Source organism: Malaclemys terrapin, chromosome 1 (genome assembly GCF_027887155.1).
Source record: "Malaclemys terrapin pileata isolate rMalTer1 chromosome 1, rMalTer1.hap1, whole genome shotgun sequence".
Lineage (NCBI taxonomy): Eukaryota > Metazoa > Chordata > Testudines > Emydidae > Malaclemys > Malaclemys terrapin.
Genome location: NC_071505.1, coordinates 29,869,115 through 29,889,905, shown reverse-complemented (window position 1 = coordinate 29,889,905; position 20,791 = coordinate 29,869,115). Strand labels below are relative to the sequence as shown.

Below are 20,791 nucleotides of genomic sequence, written 5' to 3'. Positions count from 1 at the left end.
CTATCTAGTTAAACTGGTTATATTTGTAATATTCTTTTTAACCTCAATTTTTGTTATATTTATGATGGGCAGAGAGAGATTCCAAGATCCTGCACCCTTTGAGATTCATGGTAAAGCTCCCATTGACTTCAGTAGTGCAGGATTGAGCTTCAAAAGACGGAAGACTTTTTTCCAGGTTTCTTTTCTTCTATGGGATATGCAATAGTTTGAGGTAGTTTTCAGCACCTAGTGACTGTTACTGAATTGTCTATAATTTTAGTATTCCTTTAACTGAAGAATTGTTGAATTAAAAGCATAAAATAGTTATTTACATTCCACTTACCTATTCTGGTATTAAAAAATACATCAGGAATGTAAGCAACAAAGATTGATTTTTTTTATTTTGACATTAAAATCAGAATGACATCAACATTTGAGATTCATTTATATTGAATTACACACTTTCTTAATATTCTACTGAAGTATAATGTTCAACTCCTCAGTAAGTGGTACAGAAATCTGTAGGGTGAGTTTCTGTGGAAAAAGTGAAACAAATGTAATTAAGAAATGTATGCTAAGTTAATATAAAGTTCAGCTCCAAAGCTAAGAACAAGAACATAAGTTTGAGTATAGACCACTAAAAGACCTTTCACTTGACCCTATAGGCAAGATGCAGTCGGTGACAAACTGGATGTAAGTTCTGAAGAGAAGTCCCTAAATTCTTTAGCACTTTGGTGAAAATTCTGGAAATTCTGCAGCAACTTCAAATAAATTAATAAAATGAATTAAATGTGAAAATTAAAAATCAAATCAGAGTAGTAGTCCCAATGTTAATCTGATCTAAATTTAATTTATTTTATGCTGTCTCCTTATTTTCAGTTTCCATATTGCCACAGATTCTTATCTTTAGGTTTCAGAAGCAACAACGCATTATGATGAATGGGAGAAATTCATACTCAGCCTTTTTTTTTTTTTTTCAGGTTCCTTACAAATTTGAGTACACATTACTGCATTAACCTTGAACATGTGACCAAGTGTAATCTCTGCGACTATGAGAGCTAGAAGAAGCAATCTTTTGTAAAAGAATCTACAGCACAATTCTACATGAAGGGGTGAATTCTGTGGCAAATTCGGTAGCCTGAGAATAAAGGGGTTGCCTATAAGCATTTCAACATTTATAATTTTGTATGAGCTCATCCAACAATAAATCTTATGTATTCTGGCTGATACTTTATGTGCAATGGTATTAACATCATACTAGAGTAGGAGTAGTGCCTAAAATAATTATAATTCATCAAGGATAGTTCTATACAAGCACTTAACTTATATATTGATTTTAGTAAGGCTTTTTGACATAGTTCCACATGACATTCTCATAAGCAAACAAGGAAAATGTGGTCTGTACACAAGGGAAATTGCTATAAGGTGGGTGCACAACTGGTTGAGTATGGTCTTTCAAAGAGTAGTTATCAATAGTTCACTGTCAAACTGGGAGGGTGTCTAGTAGAGCCCCACACGGGACAGTCCTGGGTTTGGTACTATTCAATGGATAATGGAGTGGAAAGTAAGCTTGTAAAATTTGTGGATGACACCAGGCTGGGAAGGTTTGCAAGCACTTTGGAGGATAAGATTAGAATTCAAAATGACCTTGACAAATTGGAGAATTGGTCTGAAATCAATGAGATGAAATTCAGGAGAGACAAGTGCAAAATATTACCTGTAGGAAGGAAAAATCAAATGCGCAACTACAAAATGGTGAATAACTGGCTAAGTGGTAGTTCTGTTGAAAAGGCTCTGGGCATTATAGTAGATCACAAATTTAATATGAGCCATCAACATGATGCAGTTGCGAAAAAGTCAAATATTCTGTATTTACAGGAGTGATGTATGTAAGACATACATTGTCCCACTCTGCTCGTGCTGGTGAGGCCTGAGCTGGAGTAGTGTGTCCAATTCTGGGTGCCATGGTTTAGAAAAAGATGTGGACAAACTGGAGAGTCCAGAGGACAGAAACAAAAATGATAAAAGATTTAAAAAATATGAAAAAAAAATTGACATGTTCAGTCTTGAGAAAAGAAGAGGGGAGACCTGATAAATATGTTAAGAGCTGTTATGCAGAAGATAGTGATCAATTGTTCTCAATGTCCATTTTAGTTGTAGTGGCTTAATCTGTAGCAAGGGAGATTTAGGTTATATATTAGGAAAACTTTCTAGCTATAAGGGTCATTAAATTCTGGAATAGGCTTTCAAGGGTGGCTGTGGAAGCACATTATTGGAGATTTTTAAGAACAGGTTGGATAAATACCTATCAGTGGTGGCCTGCATTTGTCCTGCCTCAGCGCAAAGGACTTGACCTGATGACTGCTTGAACTCCCTTCCAGCCCTACATTTCTAGGAGTCTTAACAAGTACAAAACCCTCTTCTTGCAGTATTCCAAAAGAATCCGATCTACCCCCTTTCTCGTAGAGAGGGCTGGATCCATCCAAAATAAGCATGAGCAGCCACCATCCCACGGAAGTTATAGAGCTTCCTGAGCTACCTAGCCTGAAGATTAATCCAACTCCCAAAAAGCAAACAGTAACAAGAGGAAGGCTCTAAGACTGGCAGCAGCCCTAATAAAATACCAATTAGCCCCCAACAAAGTGATCCATGTCGAAGAGGAAGAAGGACCTTCCTACTCTCAGGTCATTTTTGTTTATAATTCAACCCAGCTAGCAGAACTCCTCCATTGTTCCTCCTGCACCCATTACATGGGGATTTCTATAGCTCTTAAGGTGTAATATTCTCGTGGGCTGCTGTACAGCTTCAGATGTGTGGGGCTGGGAAATGGTAAACAGTCCTAACAATTAGAAATAGTGGCGTACAGAAGATGGGGAGTTCATTACACACTAAACAGATTGTTGTTGATTTTCTTCCAGAATAAAATGAAAAGAATCTGTTTTAAAATGTGAAAAAAGAGATGCATAATTATAGTGAAACAGACTATGTCACAGAATGCAAACTGTAATGCACAGCACCACTAATGATTCTGTCCGTGATATTTTTCCAGAACCTCATTGTTCTGCCAGGTATAATATTTCCCTACTTTTCACCACTTGTTACCAAGAAATCTGTATATAAATAGAAGTTTTCTTCTCCATAATCTGCCTGCTCCTCCTGATTAATTCATCCATTAAAGCTCCAGAACAGTGTTCGTAGTATCATACTATAAAGGCATCTCTGGTAATGAATTCTGTGAAATCAGAAATGTTGGCTCACAGCATCACCAAATGAATGAGCTAGGAGGAAGAAGCTGATTATTAAATAAACTATTTCTATTTATACATAAATACCCTAGGGCTCTAGTGTGTATTTATACACAGCCCACAGTAAAAGGCACCGCAGAGACAAAATTCCTTTCTGAATTCTCTAGTGCACAGGGAAAGCATGCTTCCTGCTATATCCCCTCAGGCTCAAGGAGTATAGTTTAATCCCTTGGCCATGCAGGTTCCATTCTAAGTGCAAGGATAGCAATTGTGCCTCATCCTTAGGCAAACCATACAAAGTCTCCTGTACACTGACACCCATGTCAAGTCCTGGCATATCTGTGCATTTGCAATCAGTAACAGTATAGTCCTTGTAGGATACAGAAATAACCCATCAGAAGCCTGTACAGGACTTGGAACAGATCTATTTTTTCTTCCCATCATGCTCTTCTAAAGTTGTTTTCACCACTATTGTTCAGATATCCTGTTCTATGAAGAGGTATTCTTCATACCAGACTGCTAATCTGAGAAGCTTTTCGTAATTATTAGATTCAAACTTCCTAGGAGAAGTAAAGCTTGTAACGTGAAAACAGTCGTTGAACATTCAACCATATTGAATCAATACCCCACAAAAGCTGCATTTAATATTGACTAGTTTTTTTTCTTATCAACTGGAATTTCTTTCAGACTCTTTCCCATACACAACCCCTCCCTGAGTAGGAATTATTTATGTTTCTAATAGCAAGGACCACTTCTTTGTTCTTGCACAGCATATTTTATTTTAACAGAGCCTCAGGACTGCGCGAAAGTAGTGAGGTCTGTGCCTGTTTTTGTTTGTTTTTAAATACACTGGTTGTAAGTTTCTTAGAACTCCAAAATGGTGAATTTACTGCTGAGTTTTCCATAGTAGAAACAGACTCAATCAACTGGGCAAGGCTGATGGCAAAGATGTGATGGATCTCTGGCTGGGAGAAACATATTCTGCTGTTTTAAAGTACTAGATGGTTCAATTAATGTAATTTTTGTGGGGTTGGAGACTTTTCTACCACATGCTATTGAGTGGCTATTCCTTGTAATGTTAAATAATTGTTAGGGCAGTGAGATCTGGGGTAGCTGTCTTGTTTGTGTTTAAAAACAAAAAAGAATTATTTTGTAACAACTTCTGACATCTTTGTTGATCTCTTTTTTTGTTGTTGTTTTCATCTGTTTCCATGCTGTTGTACTAGGGGCTTGCTTGACTGGTTCTTTTCAAACATATTTCTATGGAGTTTATTCTCCTCTCCCACTCCACATTAAGTTTGTGCTGCTTTCAGCTTATTCAGACACAGTTCTGGTGTTAAAAAATTTCCTTTGAGGGGATTCTGATAACAGTTATTTATGGCATTTTCCTCTAAAAGTGAGTAATCCATTTTTCTTCAAGGCAGAAACTTATTCTCTAATTTTGTTTGCTCAATGGATTTCTTCAGTAAGAATAATAAGAGTAATAAGTAGTGTAACATAGCAAAAACCCTGTATCTGTTGCTTGATAGTTTGACTATCTCTCTTTGATAGGTGTAAGCCCTTAGAAACACCTCTTTTTACCTCCACTGATGAAAAACTATGGGAAAAATTTGGGCACCATACACCCCTTGCCAAGCGCGAAGCCCAGCTCTGCAGGGTGTTTGGGGATGGAGCATAGGTGGGGAGGTTACCAAGGTGGGAGGATCTTTCACTGTGCTGATCCTGTCTTTTCCCCTGTGGAAAAGGAGGCTAAGGACACAGAGGATACTCCAGTTATTGGGAATAGTCTTGGTTTCTCTTTCACAACCAAAAGGAGGATTCCTCCATCTTCTATGTAGAGACCTAGATGAGACACTATGTTTGGGCACTGGGTTTACCACTTAGCATACTATGGTAGTTACAGCTTGAATCACTAGTTGATATTAAAACAAATTAATTTATAAAACAAACATTTTAAATAGAACCATAGAAATGTAGGACTGGAAGGGACCTTAATAGTTCATCTAGCTCAGTTTCCTGCATTGAGGCAAGACTAAGTATTTCTAGACCAGCCCTGACAGGTGTTTGTCTAACCTGTTCTTAAAATCCTCCACTGACAAAGATTCCACAACCTCCCAAGGCAATTTATTCCAGTGCTTAACTACCTTGACAGTTAGGCGTCTCTTCCTAATGTCTACCCAAATCTCCCTTGCTGCAATTTAAGCCCATTACTTCTTGTCCCGTCCTCAGTGGTTAAGGAGAACAAATTTATCACCCTCCTCTTAACAATGATCTTTTACATACTTGAAGACTGTTATGTCCCCTACTCTCTGGCTTCTCTTCTCCAGAAGAAACAAACCCAATTTTTTCAATCTTTCCTTGTATGTCATGATTCATAGATCTTTAATAATTTTTGTTGCTCTCCTCTGGACTTTCTCCAACTTGTCCACATCTTTCCTAAAATGCAGTACCCAGAACTGGACATAATACTCCAGTTGAGACCTTAGCAGTGCTGAGTAGAGTGGAAGGATTACTTCTAGGGTCTTGGTTACAACACTCCTGATAACACATCCCAGAATGATGTTCACTTTTTTGCAAAAGTGTTACCTTGTTCACTCATATTTAGCTTGTGATCCATTATTACCCCCAGATCCTTTTCTGAAGTACTCCTTCCTAGACAGTCATTTCCCTTTTGTATTTGTGCAATTGTTATTTCTTCTTAAGTGTAGTACCTTGCATTTTTCCCTATTGATTTTCATCCTATTTATTTCAGACCATTTCTCCAGTTAGTGAAGATCATTTTGAATTCTAATCCTATCATCCAAAGCACTTGCAACCACTCCCAGCTTGGTATCATCTGCAAATATTATAAGTGTACTCTCTTTGCCATTGTCCAAATCAGGGGTCGGCAACCTTTCAGAAGTGGTGTGCCGAGTCTTCATTTATTCACTCCAATTTAAGGTTTCGTGTGCCAGTAATACATTTTAACGTTTTTAGAAGGTCTCTTTCTATAAGTCTATAATACATAACTCAACTATTGTTGTATGTAAAGTAAATAAGTTTTTAAAAATGTTTAAGAAGCTTCATTTAAAATTAAATTAAAATGCAGAGCCCCCCAGACCGGTGGCCAGGACCCGGACAGTGTGAGTGCCACTGAAAATCAGCTCGCATGCTACCTTTGGCACGTGTGCCATAGGTTGCCTACCTCTGGTCCAAATCATTTATGAAGCTATTGAATAGAACCAGACCCAGGTTTACATGTGAAGATAGGAAAACACCCACTAAAATTAACTATATCCATTTTTCTAGGACATTCTGGGCACTCATTTTTGATAAAATATCTGAAACATGAGCCTACTCCATTCATTTTTTAAGTAGCTGCTAAGTAACATTGGGGCAGATTTTCTCATGCTGTTGGAATAATATAACACAACAGTAGCAGATAATATTTCTCCATAGCTCTAAGTATGGTATGACTATCATAATACTAGAATAACTTGTGGGAATTTGTCATTGTATCACCATTTTATAAACCTGGAAATGTAGGCTTGTGTAAGTGATAGACACAAGATTAGAGAGACAAAGTAGGTGAGGTAATATTTTATTGGACCAGCTTCTGTTGGAAGAAGGTACACGCTTTCAAGCTACACAAGGCTCTTCTTCAGGTCTGGGGAAGGAAGCAGACTTTTCCCCGACCTGAAGAACAGCTTGGTGTAGCTTGAAAGCTTGTACCTTCTTCCAACAGAAGCTGGTCCAATAAAAGATATTACCTCACCTACCTCGTCTTTCTCATATCCTGACCATTCACAACACAGCTAAAAACACAGCAGACACAAAATTAGTCAGATGTGTGTCTAATGACAAGAGATAAATTTTCCTGTAACATAATCCAGGAAGTCTTCCATTCTTAAGTTAACCTCATGCTCCTCTGTACAAAATCTGATTTCCAGTTATTTTTTTTAAAAGAAACAGGACATGAATGGGAAACTATTAGCATTGTTCATTGGGTTTGGGGAAAAGCCTATGAAAAATCATTTTCATAATTTGTCAGCACAACTCTTACCCCATTTTCTTGATACTGTAAGTCCTTGCCATGGATGACATTTCCATTCAAAACAATAGCATTAGGTCTTGAAGTCACACCAAGAACCTGAACAGTGTTGTATATCAGAGAATCAACTCCACGGTAGCCATTTTTGACAATCTTTGTCCTCATTTGGCCCTTCAATAATTCAGAAGAAGGAATTTTAGATTAATAGTAACTCATTGGAAATTATTTATTGAATACTTGTTCTATTGTTGTATCTCATTGTTTTACTCCATACAGAATGTCCTATAAAGTATACAAATTTTAAAAATAGAAAGGTGAAGAATAGTAATAGTGGACACATTGGGTTTCATATAGAATAAGATTTTGCATATAATTAAAAGCCAGCAAAATAAGAAATAATATTTACAGTATATATATGGAATTTTCTTGCACCTCTTTCTGTTATTTTTGTAGCACTGGTTCTAATCAGGGGTGGCTCCAGGCACCAGCAAAGCAAGCGCGTGCCTGGGGCGGCAAGCCACAGGGGGCGGCCTGCCTGTCGCTGTGAGGGCAGCAGGCAGGCGGTTTTCAGCTGCGCGCCTGCAGGAGGTCCGCTGGTCCCGCGGCTTTGGCGGCAATTCTGCAGCGGGGACGCCGATGGCGAGGCACCGGCGGACCTCCCGCAGGCATGCCGCCGAATCTGCGTGACCAGCGGACTGCCCACAGGCGCGCCGCCGAAAACCGCCTGCCTGCCGTGCTTGGGGCGGCAAAAAACAGAGCCGCCCCTGCTTCTAATACCCCACTCAGATATTACATTGGCAGGTACAGTACCAGAATCTAGACAAGTAGTTTTACTTAGTTAGTTTAAGGCAAGTGTAGCAGTTATTTACAGTATACATGAAGTGTTTTCCAGTTAATGTTTTCTGTGTACATTCGGTACCATATATTTAATCTGATGTTTTTATTATCATAATAGTGCAACTTCTGCTACAAACCCTTTAGTCATCATATTTCACAACTTTAAAGACATTGAGGAACCATATTGTTTCTAGGGAGATGTGTGTCCTAGACTTGTAATATTGCATACTTGTAACCAAGAAGGCTTTAAATTACTTAAATGAAAATATAAATTTTGGGGACTAACTCTGCAGTCCTTACTTGGGCAAAACTCCTTAATGAGTCCTGAGGAAGTGCTGCAGGATCAAGACCTGTATTTGTAAGTAAATATTTTGCAAATTGAAAGTAGAGAGAAGGTTGTTTTTATTTTTATAAATGTTCCATTAGAATTAGATGAGATGGAATTATACATCAGTAGTGTCTTTTATATATATAGGAATATACAGCATACACTGAGGACTCTCATATGTTTTATTGTCACACATTTGTCATACATTTGTAATGTAGAATGACTTTTTTTATTTTAACTTCAGTATACCGGTAATAAAAACTTGACGTTGGAGGTTATCAGAATACAGATAGGGATTTCAGACAAAATCAAATATGAGCAATGAGAAATGGAAGCCTCACTAAGTCAACACTCATATTTGCACAGATCCCAATTTAATATAAAACTGTTTGCTCTTTTTCTGTAGTCTGCCTTCAGTAAATTGCTAAATACAGAATTCAGAAAACTAAATTAATTTTTCCCTCCTTTACATCAAGTGAAAATGCCATTTTTCTTAAGACAACAAGATAAAAGAAGTGGAATTGTTCTCAGTGCATTCAAAGGAAACAGAATTAGATAATGAACCTTAAACACTGGGGCAGCATTTGCTGGAATACACAAGAAAATAGTTGATGCCATTCTATTTACAAAAATACCCATCAATTTATTATAATCTGTTATCTCTACTAGAAGGAATAATTCTAAGAACAGTATCACCCTTGCAAATTAAGTATAATTTAATTCCTCCAAATAACATCTACTGATGGTAAACTTTTGGGAACGTATGATCTGAAAATCATACCAGTATTCACAATATAGGTTCAAGTAGAGGCTAGGTTATTTTCCCCATTTTCTGAATTATTTAAGTCTTCACCAATATACCTGGTATGTCTTAAATATTTCCTCCTAGAGACTGAATTATAGGTATGTAATGGGATTTACAAACTACATACTGAGCATAGGCAGAAGGGAAAGGAAAATCTTTCCTCCTGATAATCAAACAGCTTGATCACCCCTGCCCCCAGAAACTCAATGTGTGCCAGAACTGCCAATCATGGAGACAGGCAACCAAAGCTGGGACCAATAGAGAAAATAAGACCTGCTATAAAGGGGAGAGACCAAAGAGGGATAAGGAGGCAGAAAGTACTGACATAGCAAAGGGGCAACAGCCCTGTGCCAGGCTGCCTTTGAGAAAGCAACCAGGAGACAGGAGGAGACTAAAAGCCCTGGACTTGAAATGTTCATAGACTCAATTTTTAAACACAGTGGGACTCAGCCTTTGCTTCTAGAGACGCATGTATCAGCACTTTAGACACTAACTGGTTCTCAGAAAGATTCAGCGGAAAATTATTCACAGGAACCATCACAGTGCAGGGAGCACTGAATAGATGACAGCATGGAACTCACTGAGTTTCCTACTGCACCCACATGGGAAAGAAGTTTAAAAAGATGCAGTCATCTCCTGCGGGTCAGAGTAACACCTCCTTTCACTCAGCAGCCAAAAGTAATCAGGTGAAAGTCAGGAAAGAGATTGCCTCCCTCCCAGCAGCTATGGCTGGGGAAAAAGGAGGAGAGGTGAAGAACGTATTGTCAGAATCACCTCATGATGTCCCATCAATACACTATATATCCTGGTGGCATGACATGACATGACATGACACAAATATTGTGATGCAATATAACAATGTGATTATTTTGTAGCTCTCTCTAACTTTGTTTGACAAAGTGACTCACCAACTTCAGATGTTGAATATCAGCGCCATAACAAAGTTATTCAAAGATAAGTACCAAAATACTTGTTGCTACTTACTTCACTGAATGTATATTTGGCCAAGAAATAGACTTCCTTTTCAATAGAATCTGTCAAAACATAGGATTCATGATATTAACATATACAGAGTTGAATTTAGTAATAGCCAGCAAATAAGAACAGACAGACTTTTTGGCTACCCGTTCAAATGCTACCTCTACATCTTCAATTCTTCTGCAATAATCTAAGGTAATTTCATAGGAAGTTGAAACCTAAATTATTATCTTTTTATTCCTGATGTGCTTGTTCTGATCTCACGCCAGTGTTAAATGAGTGTAGTGCCATTGACTACAGTAGTATCACTCATGATTTGCACCAGTGTGAGATCAGGATCAATTTTCCTGTCACTTACACCAATATATATCAGAAGTAACTCCAGCTAGATCAACGGAGTCACACTGGTGAAAAATTGATATGAGGACAGTCAGGTCCCCTGACTGTTTTGCAGTAGTGTGACAAACTTACCAATAGAATCACCATCATCCCAGAAGAGGGACCCAGAGGCTTCTCCTCGTTCATCCAGAGCAATAATAAGTCCAAATGGGTTCAGACGGCTGATGAGAAATTCAATGAGAAGGATCAATCAATATGCAGGTTCTTTTTCTCCTCCTCAAAGTTCACAGTAAAACTAGAATTGTTGTCATTTCTACAAATTATTAAATCAGATTTTACAACAATAAAAAGAGACCAGAATGTCCACATGCTCACAGAGATGGATCCTTTGCTGGAGCTCCTGAGGAAGAAGACATCAGGTAGCTTTCTGTGGTGGAGCGGGAGCTCCCTCAGAAACGTTGCTGAGGACAAGACTCTCCCTTCTTTGGCAGCTTTGATGTGCCAGTCAGGGCCGGCTCCAGGGTTTTGGCCGCCCCAAGCGGCGCAAAAAAAAAAAAAAAAAAAAAAAGCCGCGATCGCGATCTGCGGCGGCAATTCGGTGGGAGGTCCTTTGCTCCGAGCGGGAGTGAGGGACCGTCCGCCGAATAGCTGGACGTGCCACCCCTCTCCAGAGTGGCCACCCCAAGCACCTGCTTGGCAAGCTGGTGCCTGGAGCCGGCCCTGGTACCAGTTATCAGGCAGCCTGGGGGATAACTGAGCTCCCCACGGCTCAGATTGGCTGCTGCATTGTGTGTTGCAGCGTGTACTAGTTTCCTGTCCCACCTGCTCTTTATATTGGGTTTTCAGTGTGGTTCAGGCATGATCAATTATTTCTTGGGCTGTGTTTGTCTGGAACTACCATTTTGCTTTGGCTATATGCAAGCCACCTTTTGGTATTAGGAAGAAATTTTCCCCTACAACTGATTGGCTGAGCAGTTAGGGCCTTTCTACTTTCCCCAGAGTATTTGGTAGTTCCAGATAAGAGTGAAGTGGAGATCTAAAGTTTACTCTTTTGCAAATATGAAGTGACTGGCTGGCCAATGCAGCAGATGCATTTACCTTTCTACTCGCAACTACCAGACTGAGAGTAGGTTTTGGCTGGATCCTGCACTTGTAGGTCAAGATAGTGGAAAGCTTCTCTCAGTGGTTCTCAAACTTTTGACTAAAGCCACCCAGCAACTGCATTTTGTCTTTTTCTTTTTTTTTTTTTTGGAAATGCACCATTACATACAGGGCCGATGAGAGGTGGGGGGAAGCCGGTACAAATTACCGGGGTCCAGCGGTCCGGAAGGGGGCCCGGCTTCCCTCCCTCTCTCATCGGCCCTGTTTAGCCAGTCCACCCTTGCTGGGGGGCCTGAAAAAATGTGGAGGCTAGGCCAGGCAAGGTGAGTAGAAAGTAAGCCCACCCTGCACTCACCCCAGAGTGGTGGCTCTGTCTTACGGAGCTGGCTCCCCATTCTAGGTTTATCCTGGCCACCTCTATGTCATGACATCCAGCCCTTAATCTGGTGACTCATCTAGAAACTTCCCATGACCCATTACTAGGTTGGGACCCACCATTTGGGAAATACTGTTCTAGATGCTTTACAGACTGGGGAACCCCTTGTGTGGGTCCTCATACAACACAAGAGCAACTGGTGGGATAAAGGCTTAATCCCCTGTTGTACCAGGAGTTGGCTAAGTGTAGTTTCCCTTATTTGCAATATACTTTGATTGCCATCTAGCCATACTACACTGGACTATTTGATTGCCAGGTTGGTTGCTTGCTAGCCTTATTTGTCGCCAGTGAATGTCAACTTAAGAAAAGTTGTACTCATTGCTCACCACGCTCATCATGTGTGTGTCTTATCCCCATTGGTGTCCAAGTATATATACTTGGTTTGAAAATAAATTATTTCAACCGGAGATTCCAAAAGATATGGCCAAGTGCTTAAATTAAAATGTAAACTTTACACTGGAGGGGTTTCTCTCTTATTACTAATTAATATTCTGTTTATTTGAAGGATTTCAGCATGACAAGAATAAAGCTATCTACTCCTTTCCCCTGCAGCATCCCTGAACAGAAAAATATGGTATAGCCTTTTGAAATAAATATATTATTCTATGGTAGTTACCTCCGAGTAGTAGTTGTGGCTGGTGCTTGTGTTGGCAGAATGTAACCTCCACGGAGAAAGAGTGGGATCTTGTCCAATGGGGCATCAACACTAACATATTTTCTGTGCCAGGAAGCTGGCACTTCATCACCCTACCACAGAAACAAATACAGTTCAAAGCGCTTTATTTTAAATCCAGATACTATTATTAATTACCTACAGCTATGAAACAGGTCTGGATTTACACTGATGTAAGTGAGCTAAGAACCTAGCCCCAGAATAAAACCTTGGAATTCAGTGGCATTTCTTCAGATTTGCATCAGCATCTAACAGAATCTGGACCTTGAAGTTATGCATAAGTGGTACACCAAGGACAGAACAATCATGAATAAGATACAGTGAATCATCTTAAAAATTGTGTCATTGTTCAGTATCTTGTGAAAAACTTGTGAATAGTCTCTAAGCAGAAAGCAAGAGAGTCTTGTTAATCTTTCTAGGTGTGGAAGCTGTTACATTTCAGTTTTGCGGTAAGAAATGTATCGTCATTTGGAATGAAAACTTTGTTAAATTTTCTTCAGTCTTTGAGGCAAAACAGTATTATAGTACACTTCTACCCCGATATAACAGGGCCCATTATAACATGAATTCGGATATAACACGGTAAAGCAGTGCTCTGGGGGGGGGGGGGGGGCTGCGCACTCCAGTGGATCAAAGCAAGTTCGATATAACGCGGTTTCACCTATAATGCGGTAATATTTTTTGGCTCCCGAGGACAGCGTTATATCGGGGTAGAGGTGTAATTCAAGAACACCATGCTCTTTGTCTAGAAAAAGTCCATTCAGAATGCTGGTGCAAAGATCATTGTCCTAGCCCATCACTTTGAGCATATCACCCCTCTCTTTCCATCTATTCATGGGCTTCCTCTTCTCTACCATATCAAATATAAGATATTTATCTTCACTTTCAAGTATCTTGATGACCTACCTCCACCCTTCTTATCTCTCATTCTATACCGAAAAGTTGTCTCCTGCCTCTGATTGTCCCTTGATGCCAGCCTCCATTGCCTTTGTGCTTTCTCCCATGCTTGGGCATAGTTCCCCGTAAATATCAGCAAAACCAATTTATTTTCCTCCAACACCCTCCTTAAAACTTTAAGTCCTGCCATAACAGTCGGCTGAGATGTGGAGCCCTCTGGTGTGAGGTGGTAGGAGTTGAGAAATAGAACTGTTTGAATACTTTTGCTTGGTCTGCTGACAGTTTGAAAACAAATACACACATGAAAAGTAAAAAGAAAAAAAAAGTCAACCTGAAACAAATTATTAAAAAAAAGTTCAAACCAAAAAATGAAAACAAAATTTCATCTGGGGTTAATATAAATGTTTTGTTGGATCTGAAATGAAACAGTTTGATTTTGAGTTTTAACTTTAAAAAAAAAATGGAAGGAAATTTCTAAAAAAAACCAACCCCATTTCAAATCAAATTGAAAATGTCAAAATGAAACAGGATTTTTTAGGATTTGCTTTAAAAAAAACCCACACAGTTTGGTGAAAATGACATGTTTTTAAATGCAGATTCAGTGACACTGAAATGGTTTTCACAAAAAAGGTTTTGGCTAAAAATTTTTACCCAGCTCTATTAAGAGGTGAAATTACCAATGTAAGCTGAAGGCTGAATCCTGTAGGACTGAGTCCTTATTGAAGGAGAAAGGGGAGAAATAACTTAGACCCCCCATCCTGGAGCCACTGGCTGAATGTGGAAAAATTCACCTATAAAAAAAGGCCCCAAGTGATGATTCTTTAAGAATAAAAATGTCTATGGTTCCAGGCCACTAACATTTTTCTTCTTACCCTTCCCCTCTCTGTAACTGCTCAGGATAGTTAACATTAGCCTTAAACTTCCGGGGTGGAATTTTCAAAGGTGCTTAGCTTAAGTCTTCTCTTATTGAAGTCAAAATGAGTTTCACCATTGACTGCAGTAAGAGCAGACGTAGGCCAGTACAGGGCCAGCTCCAGCGTTTTTGCTGCCCCAAGTGGCGGGAAAAAAAAAAGCCGCGATCGGTGGCACTTTGGCAGCAGCTCTACCGCAGCCGCTTCATTCTTTGGCAGCAATTCAGCAGCGGGTCCTACTCTCCCAGATGGACTGAGGGACCCACTGCCGAATTGCCGCCGAAGAGCCGGACGTCCCACCCCTTCCCATTGGCCGCCGCAAGCACCTGCTTCCTGCACTGGTGCCTGGAGCCGGCCCTGCCAGTTCAAAGCAGTTTTGAAAATTCAACCCTTAGGTATGGAATTATGTATATAGTAATAGAGGCTCTAGAGCAAACACTAAACATTTTCAAGACCCAAGATTTGAGGTCAGCTGGAATGGATTTGATTGCTTGTTTGTGTTTTGTAACGTGGATTGTTCTACACTTCTCTGGGACAATTTTTCAGAGGCCTCAGCCTCATCTGTCAGATTGCCCTCCACAGTTTTTTATGCCAGAATTGTTGTTGTGTGCAAAGTTTTGTATTGCTGTGTGCAATCTGCAGTCAGGTGTGCAAATCAGATAAATATATATCCACCTGATTTGTATGCATGAAAGCAGTGTAGCATGCAAATCTGAAACTTATGAATGCAAATAAAAATAGAAAGCCTGACAATTGTAGGCATGATTTTATAGGCTGCTCTTGAAAATTCAGCCCACTGTGTCTTAGTGCTGTATAAACCAAAAATAGAAAATAAAATGCTACTGAAAGCGGAGTAATTTTCTTGCTCAATTAGCCAGCCTGGTGCAGAAGTTTTTTTTTTTTTTCTGGATTTCTTCACCACAGATGCTTTGGGAAAAGATACTGCTGAGCAGTGCTAAAAATTAATTTGACTTAGACTGTAACATTTTAAATTATGTTCAAACTGTAAGAAATTGTAAGCTTTTAAAATACATACTGTGTAGTAGTCAAACCAGGAGGCTTCAGGGAAATATACATCCACCGATCTTGCTCCCTGTAATGGTCATAAAAGTAGTTAAACTATTGTTTCCACATTTTTGACAGTATATTGCTAAATTAATTTTTTGTTTTGTGCTTAAATATCTGTATACTCAATATTTATTTAAGGTAAAATCTTGGATATTAATAAGTGTTACTAATGTGGCAATAATACTAGATCTGACTAATCTAGCAGTGCTTGCCAGCTGCCTGCATCATGCTGAGTTTAGCTCATTTCAGGTCTATTGGATGAGTCCATGGCACTGTCAGATTAATTATTTTAGCCCAGTATCCATGCTGCAGGCCCCGATCCGGCAAACACCAATGTATATGACTTCAGTGGGACTAATCCCATGCTTAGAAGTTTCGCACGTGTCAATGCCTTCAGGATCAGGGCCTTAGATTGGATAATGAGTGAGGTTACACAGATGTTGATGACACTACTTGAGGAGAAAGGCCTCCTTATAAGGGGTAGGTATGAGACACCCAGTTTGGAATGCTTGACTCCTCCCAGGGGGGAAGGGACAGGAAGCAAGGTTATTGATCTCTCTGCTTAGGACTCTTCTTTACAATATTTTACACGGTGTCAAGTATCAGAGGGGTAGCCGTGTTAGTCTGAATCTGTAAAAAGCAACAGAGGGTCCTGTGGCACCTTTAAGACTAACAGAAGTATTGGTCTCAAAGGTGCCACAGGACCCTCTGTTATATTTTACACTGTCATTCTAATAGGTAATTTATTGCTAACTGCACAATTACTACTTTATATTTGGTGACATGTTTATAACTGAGTTTCAGAGAAAAAGTCATGTTAATTCTAAAAGTGCTTAGTATAGGATTACTCCAGAAAAAGTTTGAATCAAAAGAAGTAGATATGTATGTTCTTGGATCAAAATAGACTCTTATTCTCATGTATAAAATACCCTAGACTCTCCACGTGCACATCTCCCCCTTTCCATGCAGAACCAGGGTTCAGCTGCCAGGGAACAGGTGGACCATGGCTAGGACCATGGCATGGATGGTCCTAGCCAACCACAGATCCACTAGTTTGGGTAGGAATCTACCCCATTGGAAGATATTTCCTTCCTAGAGCCTCCTTTCTTGGGTTTTTAAAGCAGGAGGAGATGATCTGACCCATTACTTACAAAGTAATCTGCAGAAACATGCAATTACCATGAAGACACGTGAGTAAATCTTGAAAATTTTACATCACATATGGGAATAAGCACATATTGCACAGATAGCTGAACATATAATTTGGCCTATTTAACTGAGTACAAAATAAATAGTGTAGTGGTGATTGGAAATCTATTGATAGAATGGGACTATGACAAAGTCACCCATCTGAAATGTTTAATGGAAAACTCTTGAAGTTGCCATCATGCCTGGGCAAATTTAAACAAATTGAAGGAATGTCTAAGAATTTATTGATTTATTAAAGCATGAAAGTCTTCAGTTAGACATAAGAATTAATATACTGGATCAGAACCAAAGTGCCTCTACTCTCCTATCTGACAGTGCCCATGACCAGATCCCCCAAAAAAGTGCAATAATCCCACAGTAAGCAGCTGCATGGCAATCTGACCCTCCCAGGTCTCATCCTGATCTCAGTATTAGAGATTGCCTTAAATCCTGAAGCATGGGATTCAATACCCCTTCTAAAATTATAACAACTCTGATAGCCATAGAAATGTTCAATACCTTTTTGATTCTTGTTAAGTTCTTGACCTCAACAACTTCCTGAATCTAATCACACATTGTGTGAAAACAAATTTCCTTTATCAGTTCGGAATACGCCACATTTAATGTTATTAAAAGTCCCCTTGTTTGCATGATATGAGATAGGGAGAACAGAAGTCCCTGATCTGTCTTCTCTAGACCAGTCACGATTTTATATACTTTTATCATATCCCATCTTACTCATCTCCTCTCCAAGATAAACAATCCTAGTTTTTTCGCTGTCTCTTCATATGAGAGTTTTTCCCAGGTCCCTGATCGTGCTTGTCACCCTTCTCTGAACTCTCTGTGAACTCCCCCAGTTAGTCGTTAGCCTCTATATTCTTAACAGCTATTTGAAAATGGAGGACTCCAAGAAGGCTCAGAAAGCAATCTGCCCCGGTGGTAAAAATTATTTGAGACATAGGAATAATAATTTCTCTTTGAACTTCAGAGGCACAAGTTTAAGAGAAAAATACGTGGCAAACAGCAGCCTGCTTGGGGCTAGACCTACAAAAGGGACTTAGATTCCGTTTTGAAAGGCCTAATGTATAGGCATCCTGAAGCCTAGGGGATTCCACAGCCCTGAGTAAAACATCGAGGCTCTCTATAGAATGCATGGGGAGAGGATGAGAATAGGATTCACAAAAACCAACAAGCTGCGTGGGGAGCCGCTTAATGCCAAGGAAAGGCATCCCAGGTCAGCGCTCTAAGCACTGAACTACAACAATATAAAGGGGCCACTCCTGCCATAACCACCTCTTTGTCCTCCTCCAGCTGTGCTTTGTGTGGGGACTTATTCCAAACAGGAATTTACATAACTACAAATATATCTATTCATAATGGCCCAACCCCTCTTCCCAGTGCTCACCTAGCCTTGCTGCTGAATATCAAGAAAGTGGTAGTGCGATGGAGTGTCAAAAGGTGTTGTGCCTGCTCTGTTGTATGGTCTACTGGCCAGCATGGCTCTGCTGTGGCCTGCCTCAGTTTCCCCTTCACTTATGGCCCCTTAAGTCCAGATGTTCAAAACATTCCCTCTTCTGTGCTCCAATGTAGTAAGTCCTGCATAGTCTTTCAAAGAAAACTCAAACTTCTGAAGTCTTCGTCCCAATTTCAGATGGGCCCAGCTCCTCCTCCCTGAAGGTCTATCCTCTATTTAAAGTTCATTTCTTTCACCCCAGTCCCAAGGTGGGCACAGCCCCTCCTCTCTCTGATGGTCTGTCTTCCCCTCAAGGTTCAACCACCTTTCTGTTCCAGTTTCAAGCTAGGGACAGCCCTTCCTCCCTGAGATCCAGCTTCCTGCCCCTCCCCCACTATCGCTTGCCTGTAGTTTGGCCTTCTTCACGGGTCATCCCTAGTGGTATCTTCTGCCTGTTAACTCAGAGCCCTGCAGGAGCCTTCTTATACCCTGCAGCGTCTGCAGCTATCTGCCAAAAACCTGCAGCTGTCTCCCCTGTTCTAAAGCCCAGGTGCCCTCCATTAAGCCTCATTGGGCAGTGGGTAATTAGTCCAGGTGTAGAATAAGGATGGCAAGCAAACCCGCTCCGCAGCTGGTACTTCAGACTCAATGGTAGAAAAGAATCAGTGGTCCTAATGGCCTCACACAACAGGGGGAAATGTCCTGTGCATCCACAGGACAGTGCTTTTTTTAAACCAACCAGATAGTAACTAACTAATGTTGTCATTAGAGAGCCATGGTGAGTGAGGTAATATCTTCTATTGGACCAACTGCTATTGGTGAGAGAGACAAGCTTTTGAGCTATATAGACTTGAAGAAGAGCTCTGTGTGGCTTGAAGGCATGTCTTTCTCACCAACAGCAGCTGGTCCAATACAAGATATAACCTCACCCACCTTGTCTCTCTCATACAGGGGCGGCTCTAGGCACCAGCAAAGCAAGCACATGCTTGGGGCAGCCCATTTGCAGGGGCAGCAGGGATCCAGCATGGGAGCTGAGAACCAACAGGGGGCCCTGGGAGCTGTAGTTCCTTGGTTAGCTCCCTGCCTATAGAGCCAGCCCTGGAGCAGGGAAAGAACTACATTTCCCAGCATTCCCTTGGCCACTACCAACAGGAAAGAGGGGGAGGGAGTGAGGAAGCTGAGACCTCATGCTGCAGCCTGCTGTGAATGGAGAGCTGCACTGTGAAGGGTAGGGATAGCATATTTTAACATTCAAAAATAGGACACTCCACGGGGAGGGAGGGTAGCCCCACCCTGCCACCATCCACTCCCTCCAACTGCCCCCCACAGAAACCCCAACCCATCCGACCCCCTCTGCTCCCTGTCCCCTGATCACCCCCTCCCGGGACCCTACCCCCTATCTAAGCCCACTGGTTCTTGTCCCCGGATCACCCCCTCCCGGGACCCCTGCCCCAACTGCCCCCCAGGACACTATCCCCTATCTAAGCCCCACTGGTCCTTGTCCCCTGATTGCCCCCTCCCGGGATCCTACCCCCTATCTAAGCCTCCCTTCTCCTTGTCCCCAACTGCCCCCTCATGAGATCCCCCCAACTTCCCCTCTAGCACCCCACCCTCTACCTGTCCCCTGACAACCCCCTGGGACTCCCATGCCTATCCAACTGCTGCCTGTCCCCCTGATGGTCCCCCAAACCCCTGACCCATCTAACCCCCCCTTCTCCCTGCCCCTGACTGCTCCCCTGAACCTTCGCCCCATCCAACCCCCCCGCTCCCTGTCCCTTGACTGCCCCCCAGAACCTCTACCCCTTCTCCAACCTCCCAGCCCCCTTACCGTGCCACTCAGACCAGCGTGTCTGGCTTCGCACAGCGCCAGACACGCTGCGGCATACATGCTGCTGTGCTCCCCTGTGGAGCTACAGCCCTCGCCCCCCCAGCACCTACCTTCCAGATTTGAACACCTCAAAATTCAGGAGTGCTCAAGCTCAGTTTGGGCAGCTGTTACTTCATTTCTCCCAAATCAAATATACTGATCCACTGTAACTTGCTGTAGAAAAAGTAGGATAAAATTGAGCAAGAAATGCTTCCCAGTGGTTATTAGGACTGGAATTGATATTTTCAACAGCCATTGCCTTTTTGTTTGTTTGTTTAAAAGGAAGACAGTGATATTGCATTGGCAAATTCCCATAGAAAGAAAGAGTGGAACAAAAGAATAATAAAGGCACCTCAACTTTTCCTCATTTATGTAGGACAGTCTTATAATATGCATCCAAATATCTTCCAATCACACAAGCTGAAAATTGTTCCACTTTACTACAGTTCTGTAACCATATGGGAACCAATCCTGTCTGTGTTCTGTGCACATCTAAAATTTCTGCTGAATGACCTGCCCTGGCAGTGAGTTACCAGTGACCCAGGGTTGCGGCAGAAGGAGGATGCAGGTGGGGGGGGAGGGGGCGGAAAGCCCAGGGCTGGGGCGGCAGGAGGTGTCTGTGGGGGGCAATGGTGGGGGAGTAGGGGGGAGCCCAA

General features: G+C 41.2%; 1 long non-coding RNA gene across 1 annotated transcript; it reads right to left on the bottom strand.

The window, feature by feature from the left end:
• Positions 1 to 354: 354 nt before the first annotated feature.
• On the bottom strand, positions 355 to 20,294 carry LOC128830455 (uncharacterized). The gene is made up of 7 exons (XR_008443582.1): positions 20,207 to 20,294; positions 15,596 to 15,652; positions 12,695 to 12,825; positions 10,674 to 10,762; positions 10,209 to 10,258; positions 7,267 to 7,425; positions 355 to 513 (listed from the first exon to the last, which is right to left on the bottom strand). It is a non-coding gene; the product is annotated as an uncharacterized LOC128830455 (long non-coding RNA).
• Positions 20,295 to 20,791: the final 497 nt, after the last annotated feature.